Source organism: Littorina saxatilis, linkage group LG1 (genome assembly GCF_037325665.1).
Source record: "Littorina saxatilis isolate snail1 linkage group LG1, US_GU_Lsax_2.0, whole genome shotgun sequence".
Taxonomy (NCBI): Eukaryota; Metazoa; Mollusca; class Gastropoda; order Littorinimorpha; family Littorinidae; genus Littorina; species Littorina saxatilis.
Genome location: NC_090245.1, coordinates 63,269,181 through 63,293,017, shown reverse-complemented (window position 1 = coordinate 63,293,017; position 23,837 = coordinate 63,269,181). Strand labels below are relative to the sequence as shown.

The 23,837-nt window shown below is 43.1% G+C and overlaps 1 protein-coding gene and 1 long non-coding RNA gene across 3 annotated transcripts in view; both read right to left on the bottom strand.

Moving 5' to 3' along the window:
* Positions 1-23,837, bottom strand: part of LOC138976013 (opioid-binding protein/cell adhesion molecule-like) — a 217,196-nt gene that overhangs the window by 77,469 nt on the left and 115,890 nt on the right. The gene's annotated exons all lie outside the window — the stretch shown is intronic.
* On the bottom strand, positions 21,840-22,534 carry LOC138975980 (uncharacterized). The gene is made up of 2 exons (XR_011458835.1): positions 22,214-22,534; positions 21,840-21,929 (listed from the first exon to the last, which is right to left on the bottom strand). It is a non-coding gene; the product is annotated as an uncharacterized lncRNA (long non-coding RNA).

The window sequence follows — 23,837 nt, the reverse complement described above, 5'->3', positions numbered from 1 at the left end:
AAGGCATAGTCAAAAGCGCAATATTTTATTATCACTATTATTATTATCTATATTGGTTTGCTTTAGATTTCATTGAAATTATGATTAATTGAATTTCTATTCATTAATATCCACAGTTGTTTTTACATGTTATACCTATAATCTAGTCAAGACATCGGTAAAAAAAAGTTTTAGTCGTGTGTTCACTGAAATTATATGAGTAGTAATAATCGATATTACCTACTTTTATTTTCATAGAAAACATTTGAATTGGCATCAGTACCCCACCATATCATAAATTCCACATCAAAAAGGGCAGAAAATAAATAATGTTGCAGTAATTAAAACAGAAATAGGTGGTGCTGAGGGGCTCTCCCTGGAACGTATGGGCACAGGCTGTATAAACCAAACCGAAGTGAGGTTCCTCCAGGAATCTGAGCCATGTGAAAAATAAACCCAGCCCCACGGAGGGTGTGATTGGGTACAACTGCACATGCGTTTTTCTCATTCTGTGGAAACGCTCATTTTTCTTGATCATCTCTGAGAAAACAAAGAGATCTGCAAGAATAATGTTTCCGGAGATGAGTATACGATATCTTCTGCGATGTTTAGAGAGGATGTGTTCACGGCAATACTTCTTATCTGAGGAGCAAAGCAGAACTTATCTGGGATTCTCGGTAGATGAACCTTGGCTGCAATGTATATCATAGCTACCAACTCTGAGCTACCGACTTTGCTATGAAATAATGATGTGCCCCAAATTACTCTCTCTCTCTCTCTCTCTCTCTCTCTCTCTCTCTCTCTCTCTCTCTCTCTCTCTCTCTCTCTCTCTCTCTCTCACACACGAAGAACTAATGAATGGTCACATATCGACAAAACTGAAGGATGCTGGCAAAATAATTCTCCGAAGTATCGCGAAATTACGTAATGATCGACATAAAATATAATGTAAGCAGGATACGTTTCATGTACCTTAACAAGTATGCCACCCGAAATGATACAAACAACAACAACAACAACAACAACAACAACAACAACAACAACAACAGTAATGTCGATGTGTTTCAAGTCCCCCGAGCGCTTGTCCGGTCCCCTTCTCGCAGCAGGACGTTAAACACTTTGCTACCGATTGACGACACACCACTGTAAGTTGAATTCATGGAACAACATTCTTCTCTAATTGATACATCAATGTTTCATCAAAGGGAAAGTTGATGCTCTTCTCTTAAACAGAAAATGGCCCCGCAGATAACGCAAGGAGATCACCGATCTACGATCACTATAGTAGCTGATCAAATCCCCAAAGAGGGAGTCTCCACTACCACGCAAGGGACAGGCGGGTAGCTGCGCCGCAAAGTCGTTTGCAACTGGAAGCATTCCTGCTGTCGCATGCATCTGTTGCACGCGACCATCTATGGTCCGCTGCTAGACGTTCATCTGCCGCTGAATTCAACATCGCGCGCATACTATCCTGTGTTAAATTATAATCCGAAGCCGGAGATAACAGAATCTCAGAATGAATCAAGTTTATTCGATGTTGCGGGTTTGTTTGACATGGCACCCGAATACTATTGACGCATTGTCCTTTTGATTATATTTCTCCAGTTTTTGGTGACTGATAAATGCCACGGTGTTTTTTTAACCTTTGGTTATCTCAATCCATCTCCGACCCTGACTTCCCCAGCAGTCAGAAATAGCAGTGTCGGGCAGCACCATCTTTCACCTGTCGTCTGCGAAGCGTCGAAATCGGGGGAGTTTGCTCTTTCTTGCTATTATCAATCGCTCATGCAGGTAGCAGGAACTGCGTGGAACACGCCGCTTTGTCCGTACGGTGGGCCCAACAAAACTGCACTGAATGCTGTTGAAGACTGATTTTCTTCCTTGCCCTATTATTATCCTGGGATCAACTGAATTTCTTGTCTTTTCTGTTGTCAGGTTGGAAGTGTATGTGAGCCATCGACTGGCGCAGATGTAGTCCCAGCCCTACGCTCTGCGGATGATGCTGGTATTCGGTGGTGGACCCCGCTTGTTGGGTCGTTCCATCAGCTGGGTGTTGCCGTTTCCAGGCAATATATCTGTAGGGTGGCGTCAGGCTGCAAACAGGTGGGAGGGAGATATACTTTATCGCCAGATGCTGTCTACATCGATCTTCCTCCCTGACACAGGGTCAGGCCCTTAGAAGTATTTCCGATAGTGGAGCGAACCCCGGCAAAAGAGTACGAATCTGCATTGCAGGGTACCGAAAGTATCACCGTAAGATCGTCAATTGATAGGGTTCGGCTCCATGTCATCCTCTCTCTCTCTCTCTCTCTCTCTCTCTCTCTCTCTCTCTCTCTCTCTCTCTCTCTCTCTCTCTCTCTTGTTAAATAAAGTTCAATTCAATTCAATTCTCTCTCTCTCTCTCTCTCTCTCTCTCTCTCTCTCTCTCTCTCTCTCTCTCTCTCTCTCCCTTGCTTTTTTTCACTTCATTAATATCTCATTAGGGCGATAGGCAGAGAGCATACACTGCGTTGAACACGCCGGTAAGTTTTGCCGGAATAATATTAAAATCTTTTGCATGCAGATATTGTAGTTCATCGATATTAATTATGTTAATTTTTTATCATTTTGTGAATATCTTTAAAATGTGTTTTCTCTACTTTAACCTAGGGCTGGATGCATACTTCTTCTTCTTCTTCTTCGTTCATGGGCTAAGACTCCCACGTTCACTCATGTGTTTAGCACGAGTGGAATTTTACGTGTATGACCGTTTTTACCCCGCCATTCAGGCAGCATACGCCGATTTCGGGGGAGGCATGCTGGGTATTATCGTGTTTCTATAACCCACCGAACTCTGACATGGGTTACAGGATCTTTTCCGTGCGCACTTGGTCTTGTGCTTGCGTGTACACACGAAGGGGGTTAAGTCACTAGCAGGTCTGCACATCAGTTGACCTGGGAGATCGGAAAAATCTCCACTCTTAACCCACCAGGCGGCAGCGACCGGGATTCGAACTCACGACCTCCCGATTAGGAGGCCGACGTCTTACCACCACTGCACTGCATACTATTACCCTCGGAAAATAAAGATTTATGATCTATAACCTCTTGAGTCTCACGCACACAAGCACGCACGCACGCATGCGGCACTCACGCACGCACGCACGCAAAAAAAAACCCACACACACACATACATACACACACACATACACTGACACACACACACACAAACACACACACATCCACCCACACACACACACACACACACGTCACTGTACGTTTATGCTGACACGCGCGCAAATTGAAGATATGATCTTTATCAGTAGGCCGTGTGCCAACAAGTGTTTGTGTGTGTGAATGTACGTGTGAGAGTGTGTGTTTCCGGGGGGAAGGGGGATACGGAATCGGGTTGTATCTGTGTACACAGGGAGTGGCAACGAGACAGCGTAAGGTTCCTAAAAGAAAACTCAACATGAATGAAGACTGACTCATTGCAGTAAATAAAAACACGAAATGATTAGTTCCGCTAGTCACCGTGTGCCACAAATCCGTCTCACCGGCGAAAGACCTTTCTAAACACTCAGTTCGCTTCTTAAAAAACGTGTGCACGGGTTCCTCTGAGCTCTGCCAGAAGTTTTAAGTCAGCACCTTAGGTTAAGAAAAGTATGTGTGTTCAAGCTTCGATTTACACGTGCATCGCAAGCATTTTTCAAGCATCGGCTTCAAAACAGGGAAAAGCAATGGGACAAACATTTCAATTTCAAAAATGAAAGTTACTGAGATCTCAGGGACAAAGTGTTGGATGTGTACACAAACCACTCTTTCAAGAGACATTATTTGAAAATGATTTTAGGCGCAGACACGAAATCAGCTGAACATGACCATCAGTGTACTATTACATGCGGTAGCGGGGACATTGTTGCATTCAGTACGCTACAAGATACAATACAATACAATACAATACAATAACTTTATTAATCTCTAAAAGAGAAATTACATTGCTGAGCGTTTGTGTCCGTAATAATAACATACATATATAGATTCATATTTTTTCTCATAAATCAAAGGCTCAGAGAGAGAGAGAGAGAGAGAGAGAGAGAGAGAGAGAGAGAGAGAGAGAAATTAGTTGCCGTACTTATACTGGAGAAGCAGAGTACTGGAGACGCGGCAAATGAAGAGTCGCCAGAACAATGCGGAAGGGTGAACCAGGCATAACATCACATCATTGCGCCCGGGAGAACGCAAATTGTTGCTAATCGGGTCGACCTCCCACAGTAAGAGTCTGGCACTGTTTCCGTGGCTGAAATGCTGCTGTCTGTACCCTTCAGCTGTTGCGCTGATTATCCAAAGGTGTGTACACTTCCAATGTCATTTGTCTCAGGTATGTGCTGCAATCAGCCGGTTAACCGAGAAGTTTTCTTTGACGATGGTATTCGGGCGAGAAAGAAAAGAAGCTAGAAAAAAGGGGGAGGGAGGGTAAGCAAAGGGAAGAAACGCACAATCGTTCGGGTTCGCATGGTCTCTGTAAAAAGAGGAGATAATGAACTTATACAGCACGGTGCGTTAAATCGGAGGCGAAAATCATCCAGATAATAGAAGGTCAGGTTTTTCCTGTTTCCGGTGATGAGGCCACATTTAGTTCTTGATTAATTGCCAATATTTCCATTTTGCATTAAATTCCACTCTTCCAAACAAAAGCACGTATTACGAGTACAGTTTGACATTTCGTCGGTGTGGTGCCATGCTAATCGTCTTGAATACATAACTACCCGGACCACACACATCCCGGTAGTGAGTAGGGCAATTTAGCAGCAGAAGATATTGCGTTTTCCGTTATGAAGAAAAATATCCCGCTGTAAGGGAGTAGTGCTGCTCTCCACGACTAATTCCCATTGCCGTTCGTCATTGAGTCAATGACCATGTGTGCCCAATTCACTGCGGTCTGCCACTGACAAGATGAGATGCAATATGGTACAAAGTCAGCGGTGTACATCTGGAATGCGTTCATAAGCGTTGATCAGTCCAATGTCCCGGAACACTGTCCTCAGTGTTTAAAAGAGACATTTTGACATCGATTATGACATGTGAGTTCTCGAGCATGGGGATCAGTTTCGACTCGTCGGTTTCCGAGTCTCCCCATTCGTATTTATGTGTTCTGTACGTTCTGTCGATCTCACTGTTTGAGTGGTGTAGTCAGTTGATAACTGACCCTGTGCTCCCGTTCACTTCGTATCAGTTTGGAAAGCAAAATCAAGTAGCATTGATTTCAACTGAGTGTGATTGACATTCTGTTGGCACTCCAGCTCCGGAATCCATTGACCAATCGCCGAAAAGCGCTGACGCAATTTCACAAAAGAATTTCCCTACCAAGAATTCCAAACGGTTTTGGAGACTTTTTAGATTTCGTTCGGAACCAATCGACGCCTTATGGCCGGTTTATTATGTAAAGAGAAGCAAGCGGTTAAAAACGGGCGTCGGCAGAGCCAATGAAGGATAACATACACTTGTAAGATCATATACCTGTGGCTTAGATAAATTAAACTGGTTCAAAGATAAACCTTCCTTCCCATGTCAAGCATCTTTAAATCACCACAGATCTGTTTAGGCTTTTATCTCCGATAACTCGGGCACATAACGAAAGTCTACAGAATGGTTGCTTTTTGGACAGAGTCGGATTGTGTTTGGAATTAATTTGTAACTGAAACCTACGTCAATTTGCCAAATTAATCAACATAATTATAAAAATATTCAGGCACTTGCGTTTCTAATGATAATGTCTACCTGTCCTCCCGCCACTTGCCTCCCTCTCTCTGTGTCATTCTGTTCTGAACTGTGCAAGTTTTGAACCCTGGTATTTAGACAAAAAGTACGAGAAAAATGTAGACACAATCTTTTCGCTTCATCCAGCTCAAAGATACATTTTTCACCTTGGATGATATCACCCCACCGTTGCCTCCATCTCTCTTCCCTCTCAGTCGTCAAAGCCCCGCCCCTGACACCACCACTCCAGTGATCTCCCCGCCCCTTCAACACGGCCTCCTCCTGTCTTTGCGTCATCGGTGGTTGTACTTTGCAACCAGAATACCAAGTATCAACATGGCCCACAAAACTGCACTTGCCCGTCGACACCAAGCTACTAAAATTCCCGCTGGAATGGCCAGGCAAAGGTTCTGCATGGAATAAGTCAACAAACAAGCTTCTTTTCGCCTCCCCCCTTCGCCGTTTTGCTTGCTTGCCAAGATCCACGTCTCTTGTTTTTCGATCATCACGCCTGCCTTGCCTCCCTCGTAATTTATCTTGAATGGACGTACAGGGAATGCACAACAATGACTGCATGGCAAGCTTGACTGAGGCGCTTCGAGACACTGCTTGTGCTGTCTTGGGGGCAAGAAGAGAGAGACAGATCATGGGGTAGGAGGCAGACCCATAACAGAAGACACTTGATAACATGACAGGGAAAGACTGTCAGACAAGCAGACATGCAAAAGTAGGGACAGATAGACAATGAGGCCAACTGACTAACTGGCACTAAGTTGTACAGCCCCCCCCCCCCCCCCCCCCCCACGTGACACACACACTCACCTAGCTGTAATTACTAAGCCGAATCACGAGACAATATTTCAGTTGTGCAAAGTCAAACGAACCGCGGTGAGTGTGTGTGTGTGTGTGTGTGTGTGTGTAGGGGGGGGGGAACGGGGAGGAGGCGGGGGGCTCTGCACTGAATAGAGTCGTAAAGACATGAACAGGCGAAATGCTTGTGCACGAACAGTATATAATGATCTATCAGCGAAGTGCATTTCGTGCTTGTCTTTCTACAACATGTCGGATATTTGTGTTTACTTGGCACCGTAAAAGCAAAGTAATGCAAACAGCACATTTAGTTTTGATGTATTGGAAAAAAATACGTTACCAGGCTTAACTGATGTGAAGTATCGAAAGACTTTTCATCGTTATATGCTTATTCTTTTTCTTTTTCTTCTTCTTTGTTCATGGGCTGAAACTCCCACGTTCACTCATGTTTTTGCACGAGTGGATTTTTACGTGTATGGCCATTCAGGCAGCCATACGCCGATTCCGGTGGAAGCAAGCTAGGTATTTTTGTGTTTCTATAACCCACCAAACTCTGACATAGATTACAGGATCTTTGCCGTGCGCACTTGGTCTTGTGCTTGCGTGTACATACGAAGGGGGATAAGGCACTAGCAGGTCTACACATAAATTGACCTGGGAGATCGCGGAAAAACCCACCAGGCGGCCGCGACCGGGATTTGAACCCACGACCTTCCGATTAGCCGATGTCTTATCCACTAGGCCACCGCACCTGTCATATGCCTATACTTTGTCTCAAGGTTTTATTTTCTTCATCAAAGCTCTATACAACTTTTATCATGTTTTTTTCATCAGACCTTTTAAGCCCGGAAGTTTTCCATAACAAAAATAACAGAAGCAGCAGCAGCAACAACAACAACAACAACAACAACAACAACAACAACAACAACAACAACAACAACAACAACAACAACAGCACCACCTAGCAACGCCGACACCCTTTTTCCAGTGTTAGCTGTTCGTCGTCGCCATCTCGTTTGCATAAACATTCAGCTAAAGATGCTTTCTATCCCTGGAGGACGTATTGTAACTTACCACACAGCCGTGGAGGCTCACTTTACCATGAGATAAGAGCACGTCGAGGCTCACTTTACCATGAGATAAGAGCACGTCGAGGCTCACTTTACCATGAGATAAGAGCACCCTTCCACTTGGACACACAACCACAGTCAGTATGTGTCCAACTGGCCAGGTGCTCTTATTTTGTGTGAGAGTCTTGACAGATCTGTGGTGATTTACAACTTATACAAGGTGGTTTACGCAGGGCCTAGGGTGGTATACTGATTCCTGAAGCACGAATGTGGCACTGCAATTTATAGCATACGCATTTTATCCGCTGACTGATCGACTAGCTCAAAGCAAGACCACTGAGCCGGTGAGCAAGACTGACCAACCACACAAAACTAGAAGTGAATCTAGGGTTGCCACCCCTTATTCACCCATGTTTCCCCTGGAAAGATCACCAGAGAGGGTAGAAGGTGAGAAATGTCAGCTTCTACCCTCCTTGAGATCACTGTGAGTACTGGTGGTGCAGGACCTGTTACCCTCGCTAGGTAGTGCAGTCAGTATCGCTGCCTGTGAGTACTGGTGGTGCAGGACCTGTTACCCTCGCTATGTAGTGCAGTCAGTATCGCTGCCTGTGAGTACTGGTGGTGCAGGACCTGTTACCCTCGCTATGTAGTGCAGTCAGTATCGCTGCCTGTGAGTACTGGTGGTGCAGGACCTGTTACCCTCGCTATGTAGTGCAGTCAGTATCGCTGCCTGTGAGTACTGGTGGTGCAGGACCTGTTACCCTCGCTATGTAGTGCAGTCAGTATCGCTGCCTGTGAGTACTGGTGGTGCAGGACCTGTTACCCTCGCTATGTAGTGCAGTCAGTATCGCTGCCTGTGAGTACTGGTGGTGCAGGACCTGTTACCCTCGCTATGTAGTGCAGTCAGTATCGCTGCCTGTGGCGTAGGTCCCAAGACGGTGTAGTTTTTTCACACCTCATTTGTAAATCACGCCTAAAGCCCATCGTTCACCCTGCCCGACCCAACGGCCAAACCTTACTTTTAGCTGTTCCTCAGCTCTACCCATTAGCGTATTTCTATGCTTCATCCTTCACAACTGTCAGACAAGAATGAGTCCCCCCACCAGAGTTCGGTGTAGGTCGGCACGCGTGTTTCACTACCATCACCCTGAGGTCTTAGGGTCTTCTCGATACAGTTTAGCTACAACAGTAAATCACTGGTATATACGTGGGAAAGTAAGTAGGCACTTGAGATGGGTGCGAGCAAAAGTCACGGTGGTCGTCAGTTATGTATGTGTGGTATGATAAAGCAGTCTGGGTTTCTTCTTCCGCTTCTTCCTTCTCTCTTTTTTAGCCTCGTGTTACAAGACTCAAAGCTACAACTTACTGATAGTGGGTACTTGTGAAGACAATTTCCACTTATTTCGGGATAAAGCCGCCTTTACTGCACCATAAATAAATTAATTAATTAACAAAGATCACACACACCAAAAAAACTAAAACAAAACAACTAAAGACAGCCACACCTGGAAAAAGAACCTTGCATCGTATGAATAGAACGAACGAATGAATAAACTAAACAACCAACCAAGCAAACTTGCCCCATTCAAAGTAGCTGTATGTTTAAGGCTAAAATGGTCTATGCGTCTGTTTTCAATGTGGTGATCATGCTTCCAATGATACCACCAAGCCAACTGACAAACCCTCGGTAAACTAGTGACAACGACCGTCTGTTAGCCCAGAACCCTGGTTTTTCGGTCTGGTGGGTAGTTACAAGGGTAACACAAACACTTATGTCCTACAAATAGTAGAGTAAGGTGGAGTAACTCAATTCCGTTGGCGAAGAAAACAGTTCGACATTTTCACCATTCCCAGAAGATTTAACAGAAAGTGGTAGTATTCTTGCTTATCAGCAGGCAGTATACGGTTTTGTGCAAAAGTTGCTTCTTTACAAATTAAAACGCGGATTGGCTTGCTCCATTTCTTTCTTCATGACTGAAGCGAAGCAGAGGTCATGCTGCCTGGGTTTTTCTCTGAAATAACAGGATACATTTTCCAAATTGATGCAAGGCATCAGCAGTTGAAGGCATGCAATTGACAAATTGTCTTGACCTTTGGTCACTTGTTGCAGTAGTATTTTCGGCGGTAAAAATAGACATTGAAGGTAGACCAAGAAAATGCACCCCTTTTTGTTTGGCTCCAAACTTTGACCATATTTGAATGTAACATTTAGTGAAAGTATAGCGTAAGCCTAGGCTGGCTTCTGTACAGAAGGGAGTTGGACACGAGACTTGTCCCACACAAGGCTACACGACGTTTTGAAGCCAAATGTAAACTCACGGCGAGTTTCCCAAAACAGGATACAGGTCGCCAACGCATAGCTTGAGCATAATTTCAATTTTTCTCGACATAGATGTCCAGCATGTCTCGTCCTTAGTTCTTTGAGTGCTGTGATGTCGTTAGAAAAACAACAACAAGTCTAGCTTCTTTGCTGCGATACGGTGATGGGTGTAAAAGTTAAACTTCACTGAATGTAACAAAAACTACTTGTTTCAGCCATCTCGCAATACCCACAACTCTGAATTGCTGGAAGTCTCGGCGTCTTGTAATAAAAACCCAGATGGGTACGGATACAAACTCTGAATAATCCTCCGAATGTTTAATCCTGTTTTCAGCTTGAATTAAAAGTGGACAGCCAAGCTAAGCATCTCAGAATTTAGCTACAAAGAATTCAGAGTCGTCCTTATGGACATGTCCCTTGTCCTACATTCTCCTGTAGAAAAGCCTTGTGCACGCCAATCGTCGGGTCACAAAATAACGTTCAGGTATTTAAAACGTCATCAAAACTGACATTTTCCCAAACTGCTCTAAACTCAAAATTGAGCACAACTTGACAAATAACAAAGATTTGGGAATAAAACGGATTTGGCTATATCTTTAAACCACCCTATAGATGCAGAGATGGGTTCGAGCGCACCCTTATGTTATTTTCATTTATTTTTTCATTTTCATTACTTTATTGTCCCATCGCTGGGAAATTCGGGTCGCTTCCTCCCAGTGGAAAGCTAGCAGCAACGGAGTCGCGCTACCCAGGTGTCTGCGTGTTTAGGTGTATTCAGCCACCTGCACTTATGGCAGAATGACCAAGGTCTTTTACGTGCCATTGTGATATGGGAGGTAGCTTTCTTTCTTTTCTTTATTTGGTGTTTAACGTCGTTTTCAACCACGAAGGTTATATCGCGACGGGGAAAGGGGGGGGGGGGGGATGGGATAGAGCCACTTGTTAATTGTTTCTTGTTCACAAAAGCACTAATCAAAAAATTGCTCCAGGGGCTTGCAACGTAGTACAATATATTACCTTACTGGGAGAATGCAAGTTTCCAGTACAAAGGACTTAACATTTCTTACCTTCTGCTCGACTAAAATCTTTACAAACATTGACTATATTCTATACAAGAAACACTTAACAAGGGTAAAAGGAGAAACAGAATCCGTTAGTCGCCTCTTACGACATGCTGGGGAGCATCGGGTAAATTCTTCCCCCTAACCTGCGGGGGGTGGGAGGTAGCTGATGAAGGATGAACCACGGTGGTGAGTGTTTCACAGAAAACACTCAGTTTATCATAATTATTACAGGTCTTGTAAAGGCTTTTTCTCTTGAACAGCCACCACTCCCCCCCCCTCCCTCTTTGTTTTCCATTGCCCTTAATCACTTCGCTTCTCACTCTTCATTGTCATTTCTTTGCTACGTATCTTGTACTACTGTTATCCTGTCATTGTCACCTGTCAGTGCCCGCTACACAGTGAATCATCAGCACACAATGGCCGTGGAGCAATAATGCGGCCTAACAGAAAGAGAATGAGTTATTACTGCACTAATCGATCAGCTCGACTTCGATTTTCAGGCAAAACTCAAATCTCCCTATTCCTGTTGTAATATTTGCATGCGACGGCGCAAGCGCCAGGAATTGATTATAACTCCCAGATAAAAGAGTGCAAGCTGAAATAGGAAATAACCGCAGAATGCTGCTGGCACATTTTCTTTCTGCTCGTACAGAGAGGACACGCTCTGTTTTCAGATGCAAAATCAAACAGCAATTACCGCCATTTTTTCATGTAAAGGATATTGTGTTTGCATGCAATTTTTAGTTTAAATGTTTATTTTGTTCACCACGTGGGCTTATACAGGATAGAGAGAGAGAGAGAGAGAGAGAGAGAGAGAGAGAGAGAGAGAGAGAGAGAGAGAGAGAGAGAGAGAGAGAGAGAGAGAGAGAGAGAGAGAGAGAGAGAGAGAGAGAGAGAGAGAGAGAGAGTATCGCGCGTGTTTTTTCTCTCTGTGGTTCTGGTAGGTGTTTTTTCTTTTCATTTAACAGCCAGGCAGCTGTCTTAAAAGTAATAAATATGCAGAACTTCCATTAGTCGCACAATTACTTTTCAGTAAGCTGCATCGAGTCCACAAATTACCAAATGCTCATTGAACAATATGCTGCTTTTTCAAACACACATTTGTCTTGTCATTGAGTATTCGCCTCCTCTTATTGTCTCATTTCAAACTTCTTCCCTTTTTTTTCAGCGCCTGGCAAAACTTATATTTGGCCCCCGCTAGCCTGCCTGTCTGCAACGTGTCGTCTTATCCTGGCAATCGACGAGACTGGCCGACCCAAACTGCCCCTGGTGTCAGAAATCACCACTCCTGCCGGTCACCGATGAACTCCTGTTCGAGAAATCATCGGTAAGAGAGTACTAACTCACAGCTCGCTGCTTTCGACCCCGAGACCACCAGACAGATAACAGAAGGAGAGCTGTGTTAGGGCCATCAGTATTCTACTGTAAACATTTTTTTTAAAAAGCAAGGAAGAAAGAATGAAAAAAACCCACCGGGGGAAAGTCCGACCTATTTCAAAGTTCTTATGCCTGTGTTTTGTCAGTCTCCCACATGTCTCTTTTGCAACACATCGTCAACCTGTGTGTGTGTGTGTGTGTGTGTATGTGTGTGTGCGTGTGTGTGTGTGCGTGTGTGTGTGAGTTTATTTTAGGTAAATCTGGTGCACTGTTTGTCCTTTGTGCTGCTATATTTGTGGGGATAGTTGGCACTGAAGATGTTTTGTTTGGTTTTGGTTGGAGTGCATGTGAACCTTTTTTTGATGCTCATGTCTGTTTGACGGAAGCAAAGCGGTGTGACCTTTTAGCAAACGACATTTTCAATGTTTACGAAATTGAACTGGGATGTAAATTGAACTAAAAAACAACATCAACAACGCACAGCATCTTACGAGTGCGATGTTACGCCCCATTTTGTCGCATTACGACAAAATGGGCCACCCTCATGCCCCATTTTATCGCACATTGCCCATATTGTCGCACCTGCGACAAAATGGGCCGCGAGTGTAGATATTTTAATGTTTAGCTCAGGAAGGCCAGTCCCGTTTTCTTACTCGCATCAGCATAAAAAACACCTGGTTCCTGTGTGTGAGTGGGTATGTGTATACTTGTGTGTGTATACATTATCGAGTGTCTCCCCATCTGTCTGTCAGTCTGTCTGTCCGTCTATTTCAAACTTGTTCACACGATAGTTAGATGTTAGAGATTTTCAGAAGGGGTTAATGGGGACATGTTTCTGTCTGTCTGTCTGCATGTCTGTCTGTCTTTCTGTCTGCCTATCTGTCAGAGTTACCATATTTCCATCACGAAGGTTGTGAGATATTGGATAGATTTGGGTGAAATGTCAGACGACATTACCTACAATTTTGAGTGTGTCTCCATCTGTCTGTCAAGTCTGTCTGTCTGTCAGATCGTCCGTCTACATCACACTTGTTCTAACGATTTTTGGATGTTACCAGTTTTACAGAAATGGTTAATGGGGACATGCATCTGTTTGTCTGTCTGTCTGTCTGTCTGTCTGTCTTTCTGTGACTGACTGACTGACTGACTAACGGACGGACAGAAGGATGGGAATGTTTGCATACACCATGTCTATAAGCAACGGGCTTGTTCAGAAAGTACGACAAATTGGGGTATGAGAGTAGACCCACTTTGTCGTAATGCGACAAAATGGGCCGAAAAAATCGGCCAATTTTGTCGTAATTTGTCTAATGCGACAAAATGGGCCGATGCGACAAAATGGGGCGTAACAGTGCGACCCCTACAGCCAATTTCAGTTGTTGATAAACATGGAGTCTCTTCGAGAAGCAAATGAGCATGCGCAGTGCCAAGTGCCCCCCCTCCCCCCTTTCTCTCTTTCTCTCTCTCTCTTCTCTCTCTCTCACACACCCATACATTCAGGCACAAACAACACCCACACACGCACAGACACCCACACCCACACTTACACGGAGACGCACACTGCACACACACACACACACACACACACACACACACACACACACATGGTTCAATTCTCGCCAATCCCAAGTCAATATCAATTGATTGATATTGATTCTGAGTTTACATTTTCTTCTGCCTTGGAGTGTCCCGTACCCATGACTCTACTTTTCTTACAGTAATCTTGTTTGATTTGATTTACCGCGTCGACTAAAGCCTGGGAGAAATTCTTTTGCTCTTGAGAAAGATTGAAAAGCGATTTTTCTTAATCTGTTGAAGGCTTTTCGAGGGAAAGTGTGTCTGTGTCACGTACTTTTCGCATCCAGCTTCATGTATGTTCCAGACACTGCTGTTAATCAAGTGAGTTTGGCGTTTGAGAAACGCCGTGGGACTAGCTTTTGCAATGAATAGACAAACACACAAAGCCTTATTATATACACGCGATATACATAAACGGAAACTTGCGGACATTAAAATACTGTTCAGACTTTGGTCCGGGTGATTTTTATCCAAAGGAACTGCACTGATGTGTTTCATGCCTAACGGATACCCTACCAACCACAATGACATGCAAGCATTCTACACAGGACCTTTGCTGTATTACTGCAGTGTACTGTATTACTGCAGTGTGTACCAAGATTCACCAAAAACACACGATTGTGACAAGTTTGCTATCGCGTAGCAATGCACTTTCAAGATAGCACGAGTGGAACATAGTCATGTGAATGTGCAGCTCTCTTGTAGCAATGTATCGCATTGTCCCCGCGAGCAACTGATCAATCTCTGGACCTTGATTGTCGTCGGCTTCGTCTATGTCACTACCAATGATAGAGTTTTCAGGCTGGCGTATGTGTGGAATGCAATGTGCTGTTGGAGTGTAAAGAGTGCACAGATCAGGGCAATCCACGTGGGCGATACATAGTGTCCTGCTTGCATGAATCTGTCATGTTCCTGACACACATACCCACACACACACACATTTTTATTTAATTTATTAATGTCACGGCGCGCCGTTGGAAGAACCTACAACTACGTTTTGTCTACTACTCCCCAGGTATTTTTATTTTTATTTTTTATTGCATCCACTTTCGTACTGGCTATATCTCTGATGTCTGTGCACGTCTTAGCTGTAGGTCTTACCCTGCTTGTTTGTCCATACGGGTTCCTACAAAATGTATAGATTTTCAAAGCCAAGTTGTCAAGTTTACGTACTTAAGGCCCAGGCAAAGCGTTGTGGCAGATGGTCCTGAGTAAATGTTGGACTTATGCCAGACTGTTTAGAAGAGAAAAACTGCGTGGAGTCTTGTGGGATTTCCTGAGTCAAATGGTACATTTTGTATATCTAAGCGTTCGAAGGGCACTGGTAAACTGTCTGGAGGCATTCTCCGACGTCCGGTGAAGCCTCAAAGTGGTGTGAAGGTTTCGTTCTGACTCAGTCACCGCTCTTGCTACGTTCCCTCACGGCTGTGCAGTCCGTGCTAATTGTATTGAGACTTGTGCGACCGACACAGTTCTGTGGAATGATGCATATTGATAGTTCAATGACCATTCCTTAATTGAAACAGATGACGCAAAAAAACAAATGGTTTCTTTTGAAATTATTTGTAATTTCTGTCAATTTCAAATGAAGATATTGTAAAGAAAAAAGTCTTGAATTAAAACTTATGCCACCTGTGGTTAATCTTGTTTTAAATACGTTCATCAGAAAACTTTGTACAAACTTTTGTTTTGGTTCAAATTGGTTTTGCTGGGGTTTGTTTTATGTTATTTTCTTCGCTTGGCTCCTAAATACTGCTACAATACGTTTTCCCTTGCCAAACGTCCGCCACGACATTCAAGCCAAATCGCATGCTATCTGATAGTCAAACAGTAGACACCAAGCTATATCAGAACCATCGACAGTGGCGGGTAAGTAAGTCACGGCGAGGTACCGACTCGCCGCCGCCCATCTCGCCGCCGCTTTGTAGTCACCGACTTCACGGTCTACTTGCTTTCAAACTGCCAAGGGTGCCATCTCGCCCCCCCCCCCCAAGCAGTGCCATCTCGCCCCCGTGTATTTCATGCGATGAATTTGACGTTTCTCGTGCAAACAGATAATAAAAGATAACACGTTTACCTGAGTTTACCGTATCCTATGCGATGAAGACCGGCACGGTTGGCCTAGTGGTAAGGCGTCCGCCCTGGAGTGTCCAAGGTGTGGTGGTCATACAGCTCGCTGCTTTGTCCTGGGGGGTGGGGATGAGTCACGTCAAGGGAGAGGACAGATTGGCTTTATTGTATTTTGCTCTTAAGTGCACAAGTAAGACGGATTTCTATGCCGTATACAAATGCCTGGCGCTTCGGTATTCGGGCGGAAGACATTATGATTTAGCGTGCAGATTTGTTTATTTGTTTGTTTATTTGTTGCTTAACGTCCAGCCGACTACGCAGAGCCATATCAGGACGAGGAAGGGGGGGATGAAGGGGGCCACTTGTCAAGCGATTCCTGTTTACAAATGCACTAACCCATTACTTGTGTCCCAGCAGGCTTTAGTAAAACTAAATTAATACCTACTGGAAGATTACCAGTTTCCAGTATGTTAAAATAGGCTTAACCTATCTACTGCTGGACTTACATCAGAACACTAACAGATTAAACTATACATGAATCGCGAGACAAGCGGCAAGAGAAGAGATTTTTGGAAAAAATACAGGTGAATGAGCAAGAAGGCAGAAAAAGGAAAAGAATTCATGAAGAAAAAGAGAGCATGACAGGAAAGAGGAACCAAAAATCTACCTAACAGCAAACTAGAAAGCTCCTGCGGTTCCAAAAACAGGAGGGGCTTTTAATTTCATAACCGCAGTGCCCCACTGCGGGAAGCGTGCAGATACAAATATTCTGATATATAGCCACAGATAGGTGAATGTAGTTATGTCAACGAAAATAATACAGTCTTTCATCCGACCCAGAAACAAAGAAAGGAACATTAATTTGTGTTTCTTAATAATGAATTATTGGTTGCCATGCATAAATAATACGACAATTTTCGGTTCGGCGAAACTGGCTGTACCTTCCCCTTCGGAACAACAAACAAACAGAAAAGAAACAAAATAAGAACAACAACTAACAACTAAAACATCTGGGGAATTATGAGGACCTTCTACTTGCCGTGCGAGACATAAATACTAACCACATCAGACAAAAAGCCAAATCAACAAATAAAGAACGGGTGTGTTTGTATGAAGACAAAATATTGGTATTCACTCAAATAAGCACATGTCCATCTGAACAAATCCATTTTGAACTTACTGCACATATAAATGACACAATGGATATTGAGTAGAAAACAAAAAGACCACTAAATGATGCACGCAACTTATGTCTCAGTCATCTACATAACGAAAAAATAACAATACCATTATCCGACTTTCCCTGCGGTCATAATTTGCCAAAGAAATCTCGATGTCCTTTTTTGCCCGCAAAGAAAAACCTATATTATATTGCATTTCACTCTTACACATCCACTTGACCTACCTTTATCACACACACACAAGTCTACGACCAAAGACTTCTTTGCAGATCTGAGGACGGACGTGTGTGTGCTGAAAACCGCTACTAGTTATGAGGTAGTTTCGCGGCTTTGTGAGAGAGCACAAAGCGTACAAGAGGCCTCGACCAGCATCATGAGCAACAAACTCTTCCTAAAACTTTGAAGTTAAGCAAGTCAAGCAATGTGCGAAAGTCCAAAAGTGGCTAACTTAATGCAAAAGAAGCTTCATTGCTTGTTTGTATACAGCACACCAGATTCAACTGTGTACAACAATTGGTCAAAACAAGAACAGAGACACAATTGGTACCGCCCTCCTGGTGAACACCATCGCGAGTTCATCACAGCCTTTACATTCAAAACGAGCAACCTTTCACTTTCAAAATCACTTTTTTTTCTCTCTACCTGAGGTTTGGTCAAAGACGAAGACGGAATTTGGTTAGGCGTACAGTAAAGACAGTGTGCACCAAGTCACCCCCTCCCCTCCCCACCCCCTCTCCTAAGTCCTGAAACTTCCCACCTTTCACTCACTATACGATGACGACACGAGTGAACTCATCGAAAGTGCAGCCAATCAAAACTCCCTTGACGGGAATTTACATTTAATAGGAGGAGAGACCACCCTGCAGAAGAAGCGGACAGGTAGTAGACGAGTCCCCAGACCGGGTTTGATGAAAGTTTGATGAAGCATGAGATCCTAGTCTTAGCTCACTCGCAATGGAATTGCGTGTTCGCGTGACACTGTTCTCTCTGTTTTACCGCCGTCGCCAAAACTTCAAATTTTTTTCCCTTCAGATTTTCTCCCTTTTGGACCAAATTGAGCGATAAATATAGGCTGGCACTTTTCTGGAAAAAGACTCACGTCACCTACATTTTTAACCTGACATATCGTGTACTGAACATAGTCATACCAGTGTGTTTGCACGAAGTCCCGATCCCCCTCTCTTACTCCCTCTTTCTCTCTCTCTCTCTCTCTCTCTCTCTCTCTCTCTCTCTCTCTCTCTCTCTCTCTCTCTCTTTCTCTCTCTCTCTCTCTCAGTGCATGAGGTAGGTAAGGCGCTAGAAGGCCTTGAAAATAAAAAATCCTTGGGTCCTGACAAGATTCTTGCTTACTTGGTCAAATTAGCTCTACCATATATTGTGGAGTCACTCACCTATGTGTATAATCTCTGCATAAAGCAAAATACTGTACCCAGTTTATTAAAGAGAGCAAAAGTAATTCCACTCCATAAAGGTGGAAATTTATCCGACCCAAATAATTTTAGACCCATTTCCTTATTACCCATGTTATCCAAACCATTGGAAAAACATATTCACAAACATTTGCTCGCGTACATAGAAAGCAGAAACCTTTTCCATCAATTTCAATCTGATTTTCGAACAAATGACTCTTGTCACAGCGCCCTTACCACGCTATGCGACACCTGGTTGTCTGCAACAAACCGATCTGAAATCAGTGGTGCTGTGTTTCTTGACTTTAAAAAAGCGTTTGATCTTGTTGATCATTCAATTTTATTGAAGAAATTACAGTTGTATATCAGAAACAGTTCAGTGTGTAACTTTTTTGCTTCCTATTTACAGGACAGATCTCAATATACTGCCCTAAACTGTAAAATATCTACTGAGGAGACTGTGAAATGCGGGGTGCCTCAAGGGTCAGTGCTTGGGCCGATCTTGTTCTGTCTGTATATCAATGATCTGCCACTGCACATTTCTCATAGTAATGTAAGAAGTGATTTTTTTGCTGACGATTCTTCTCTTCGTTCAAGTGGAAAGTCTGTTCCAGTAATAGAGTCATCCCTTCAAACAGCTTTAAACGATGTAAATAACTGGTGTAGTGCCAATGCTATGCTTGTCCATCCAATAAAAACTAAAAGTATGGTAATTGCAACCAGACAAAAACACCAGATTTATCCACTCAAACTAAATCTTACTATTGGTACGCAATCAATTGAACAAGTTCAACAGCATCGCGTTTTAGGGGTAATTATTGATTGTGAATTCAAGTGGCAGGCACAATTACAGCATATTTGCAAGAAAGTAGCCAAGAACGTTTTCCTCCTATCCAAGTTAAAGCAATTTACGGACAGAAGGACTCTGGAAATGTTCCACCATGCTCATATAATGCCTCACATCAATTATGTTTCGACGCTCTGGGATGGCAGAAGTGATGTCCACTTGAAAAAGTTAGACTCTCTCTATCGTCGCTCGGCTAAACTCATCGTGAAGGATAATGCCCCAACAGATATGAAATTAAAAATGCTTAACTTTCTTCCACTGGAAAAGCATCTCAAGTTAAACAAAGCCATTTTCATGCACAAATTGTATTACGGTAAAGTGCCGATTTACATTACATCATTATTTAATAAAGCTACCGACAGATATGGGTCGGTCAACTTGATCCCACCGATTCCACGAATTGACCTTTATAAGACCAGTCTTGCTTTTTGGGGTACATCAGTTTGGAATTCACTTCCATCATCCCTTAAGCACTAAAAAGTTTTAAAAAATGTGTCAAAAAACACTTAATGTCTGAGTAGTTTAACGCGTTTTGATTTACCACACTTAGTATTACGCCAAAGATATGCTGTGCATTGTATATTCTGAACATATTTTTGTTGTACTATTGCTACATGTTCGATTGCTACCAGCTTGTACTTATAATTACTTGCATAGTATGCATTTGATTTTATGAATAACCACATATGTATGCTCTTCATGCCTCATCTTCACCATCATCATCATCATCATCATCATCATCATCATCATCATCATCATCATCATCATCGTCATCGTCATCTTTATCATCACGTGCTGAAGTTTTCTGACTTTTTAACTTTTTAATTTTTAATTTTTGACTCACATGCGAAGCAAAAGTGAGTCTATGTACTCACCCGAGTCGTCCGTCCGTCCGTCCGTCCGGACGTCCGTCCGTCCGGCCGTCCGGAAAACTTTAACGTTGGATATTTCTTGGACACTATTCAGTCTATCAGTACCAAATTTGGCAAGATGGTGTATGATGACAAGGCCCCAAAAAACATACATAGCATCTTGACCTTGCTTTAAGGTCAAGGTCGCAGGGGCCATAAATGTTGTCTAAAAAACAGCTATTTTTCACATTTTCCCCATTTTCTCTGAAGTTTTTGAGATTGAATACCTCACCTATATATGATATATAGGACAAAGTAAGCCCCATCTTTTGATACCAGTTTGGTTTACCTTGCTTCAAGGTCAAGGTCACAGGAGCTCTTCAAAGTTGGATTGTATACATATTTTGAAGTGACCTTGACCCTGAACTATGGAAGATAACTGTTTCAAACTTAAAAATTATGTGGGGCACATGTTATGCTTTCATCATGAGACACATTTGGTCACATATGATCAAGGTCAAGGTCACTTTGACCCTTATGAAATGTGACCAAAATAAGGTAGTGAACCACTAAAAGTGACCATATCTCATGGTAGAAAGAGCCAATAAGCACCATTGTACTTCCTATGTCTTGAATTAACAGCTTTGTGTTGCATGACCTTGGATGACCTTGACCTTAGGTCAAGGTCACATGTATTTTGGTAGGAAAAATGTGTAAAGCAGTTCTTAGTGTATGATGTCATTGCTCAAGGTCATGTAAAGGTCAAGGTCAAGCATGTGAGTCGTATGGGCTTTGCCCTTCTTGTTCAATTTTATCATTGTGTGTCTGTGCGTCCCAAGGACAGATTGTAAGAAAAGGCGTAGCCTTAAATCTTAATCCTTGTTAAATAAAGTTCAATTCAATGTTACGGCTGGAATTTACGTGTGTATGTCTGTAAGTATGTATATTCACTCCTATCAGAAATTGTGCGTGCTTCTCTCTGTTTACTACCTAGCCTTCACACACACACACAACACTCCAACCAGGCACAAAGACAAGAACACAGTTACGGCCCTTTGCCCCTGTACCTCTATTGAAATATTCAATAACACAACATAAACATATTATTTCCCATCCATTCTACAAATCACTCTCACTCAACATAAAAGTTTCTATTTCTGTCAGGATACAGAAATCTAGCTGCACAGAAATACACACATGTTACTTTCTCATGCAGTCTATAATTCACGTGCACACACGTAGAACACTTCAAGCTTTGTTCCGTGAGAGCCTGTCTGTCTCACTACACACGAAGTCATTGTCTCAGGCAATACTTCTGTCAATTGTCATTTCTGTTACACACAGATATAAAAGTCACGAACGCTCTACGTCTCGTGTTTGTTAATTTGGGGAACTTATCTCCACACAGCTATCTCGCTGGTTACGTATTTCCAGTCGTACTCACACCTTCAGTGGCACGCACTGGTCCACCCACCCACGCAAACTGTCTTCGCGTGGTGGAATGGGACGGGGTTCCCGTTCTTCAGCGCTTCACGCTGACTCCCTTCTGCGCTCCCGAAACTCACTGCTCGGGACGTAAAGGCAGAACCTCCCGTCTCGTCTCCCCACTTCCGCGACCCCCTCGGCCCGGGATGCTAAAATACACAAGTTTAAACTACCATAAGTCTCCATACTTGAATAAACTTTTCTGACATTCTTTATCACTACCGTCAACTAACTTATGCGGTTACAGTATATACACCCGCTTACTCATAAGCGACTTCATTTCCGAAAAACATGTCAACATTCCCTTTTCAACAATGGCTGACAACAGCGCACGCTTTTCAGCCAATTCACACATGACTCTCCCGGTCATTTCTCAAGTCAATATTTCCGAGCAAAATAATATCTCCGAGCAAAATATCAATTCAATAAATACCTGTAAACACAGCAGTTGAATCCTGCGATTCAATACCGCGGCACGAGTCCAACCGACCTCCCAGCGCCCGGTGAGAAACTTTACCAAAGAAGAGACCTGTCTTTTCCCTTCAAAGGTCTGTAAAGCTCTGTCCGTGTACATCTCTCCCTACGCGACTTCAGTTAATACTCTTCTCTGATTGGTCACATCTCACACGTGACAGTACTGCGCTCCACGAACAATATTTCACCGTGCGGTGCCTACTCAAAGTTTGTGGCCCATGAAATTTTGTACACCTGCGTCACATAACTCCAATATACATTTATGTGCAAATCCGTTTGTCACATTCAATTCTATTCAATTCTCTCTCTCTCTCTCTCTCTCTCTCTCTCTCTCTCTCTCTCTCTCTCTCTCTCTCTCTCTCTCTCTCTCTCTCTCTCTCTCTCTCTCTCTCTCTCTCTCTCTCTCTCTCTCTCTCTCTCTCTTGGACCCATCATGTTAGATCGTTGTGTAAAACCGTGTCGAGGAAAATATATTTGTTGAATAGAATAAAGCACTTTCTTGATCCACACTCAAGGTTATTATTTTATAATGCATACATACAAACCATCACGGATTATTGTTCGACCATCTGGGACTCTGCCAGTGCAAACATTTTAAAACCACTGTACAGTCTACACAGACGAGCACTAAAATCAGTTCTATTAAAACAATCCAGTCTTGTTTTCGACGATTATAAAAAACTTAAGATTTTGCCTTTAAAAGAAAGATTTAAATCAAATAAAGGCGTGCTCCTTCACAAAATCCTTTCCGGCCATGCACCGAGTGCTTTCATTACAAAATTTAAAGCCAAACCAAGCCGAAAATTCAACGTCCCCATTCCGCGGATAGATCTCTTTAAATCAAGTTTAGCTTATTCTGGCAGCGTTTTGTGGAATTCTCTCCCGGAATCAGTTCGAGTCCCAACAAGTCTCAATACTTTCAAAAAACACCTCTCATTACATTTAATGTCAAATTACGAAAAGTCACAGTAATGGAAGACTTCGTTCTGATTATTTTCATTTGATCATATCTGTCCATAAAGCATCAGTGTTTCATAACGCAAGAATGTATGTATAGCCTACAACGTGTATATAGTCATGTGAATAATTTTTCTGCCTTGCTTATCTTTTGTAATTGTTTTACGTATATATATGTATTCAAGATTAGAATAGTCCCTCTCTGGGCGAGGGCTGGTTGAAAAGAAGCTCGTTTATATTGCTTATGCCACAACCCTCGTAAAATAAAATTTGATTTGATTTGATTTGATTTGATCTTACTAAGAGCTCCCTCTCTCTCTCTCTCTTACTCTCTCCCTCTCTTTCTTTCTCTCTCTCTCTCTCTCTCTCTCTCTCTCTCTCTCTCTCTCTCTCTCTCTCTCTATCAACTTCTTTAGTGTTTCTGGTTAAGCACAGTGTAGATTAGTCGTTTTTTGTTTTGTGTCCTTGTTGTCCCAAGGACAGATTGTAGGAAAAGGCACAGCCTTAAATCTTTATCCTTGTAAAAGAACGTCCAGTCAGTCAGTCAGTCCGTCTTTCTCTCTCTCTCTCTCTCTCTCTCTCTCTCTCTCTCTCTCTCTCTCTCTCTCTCTCTCTCTCTCTCTCTC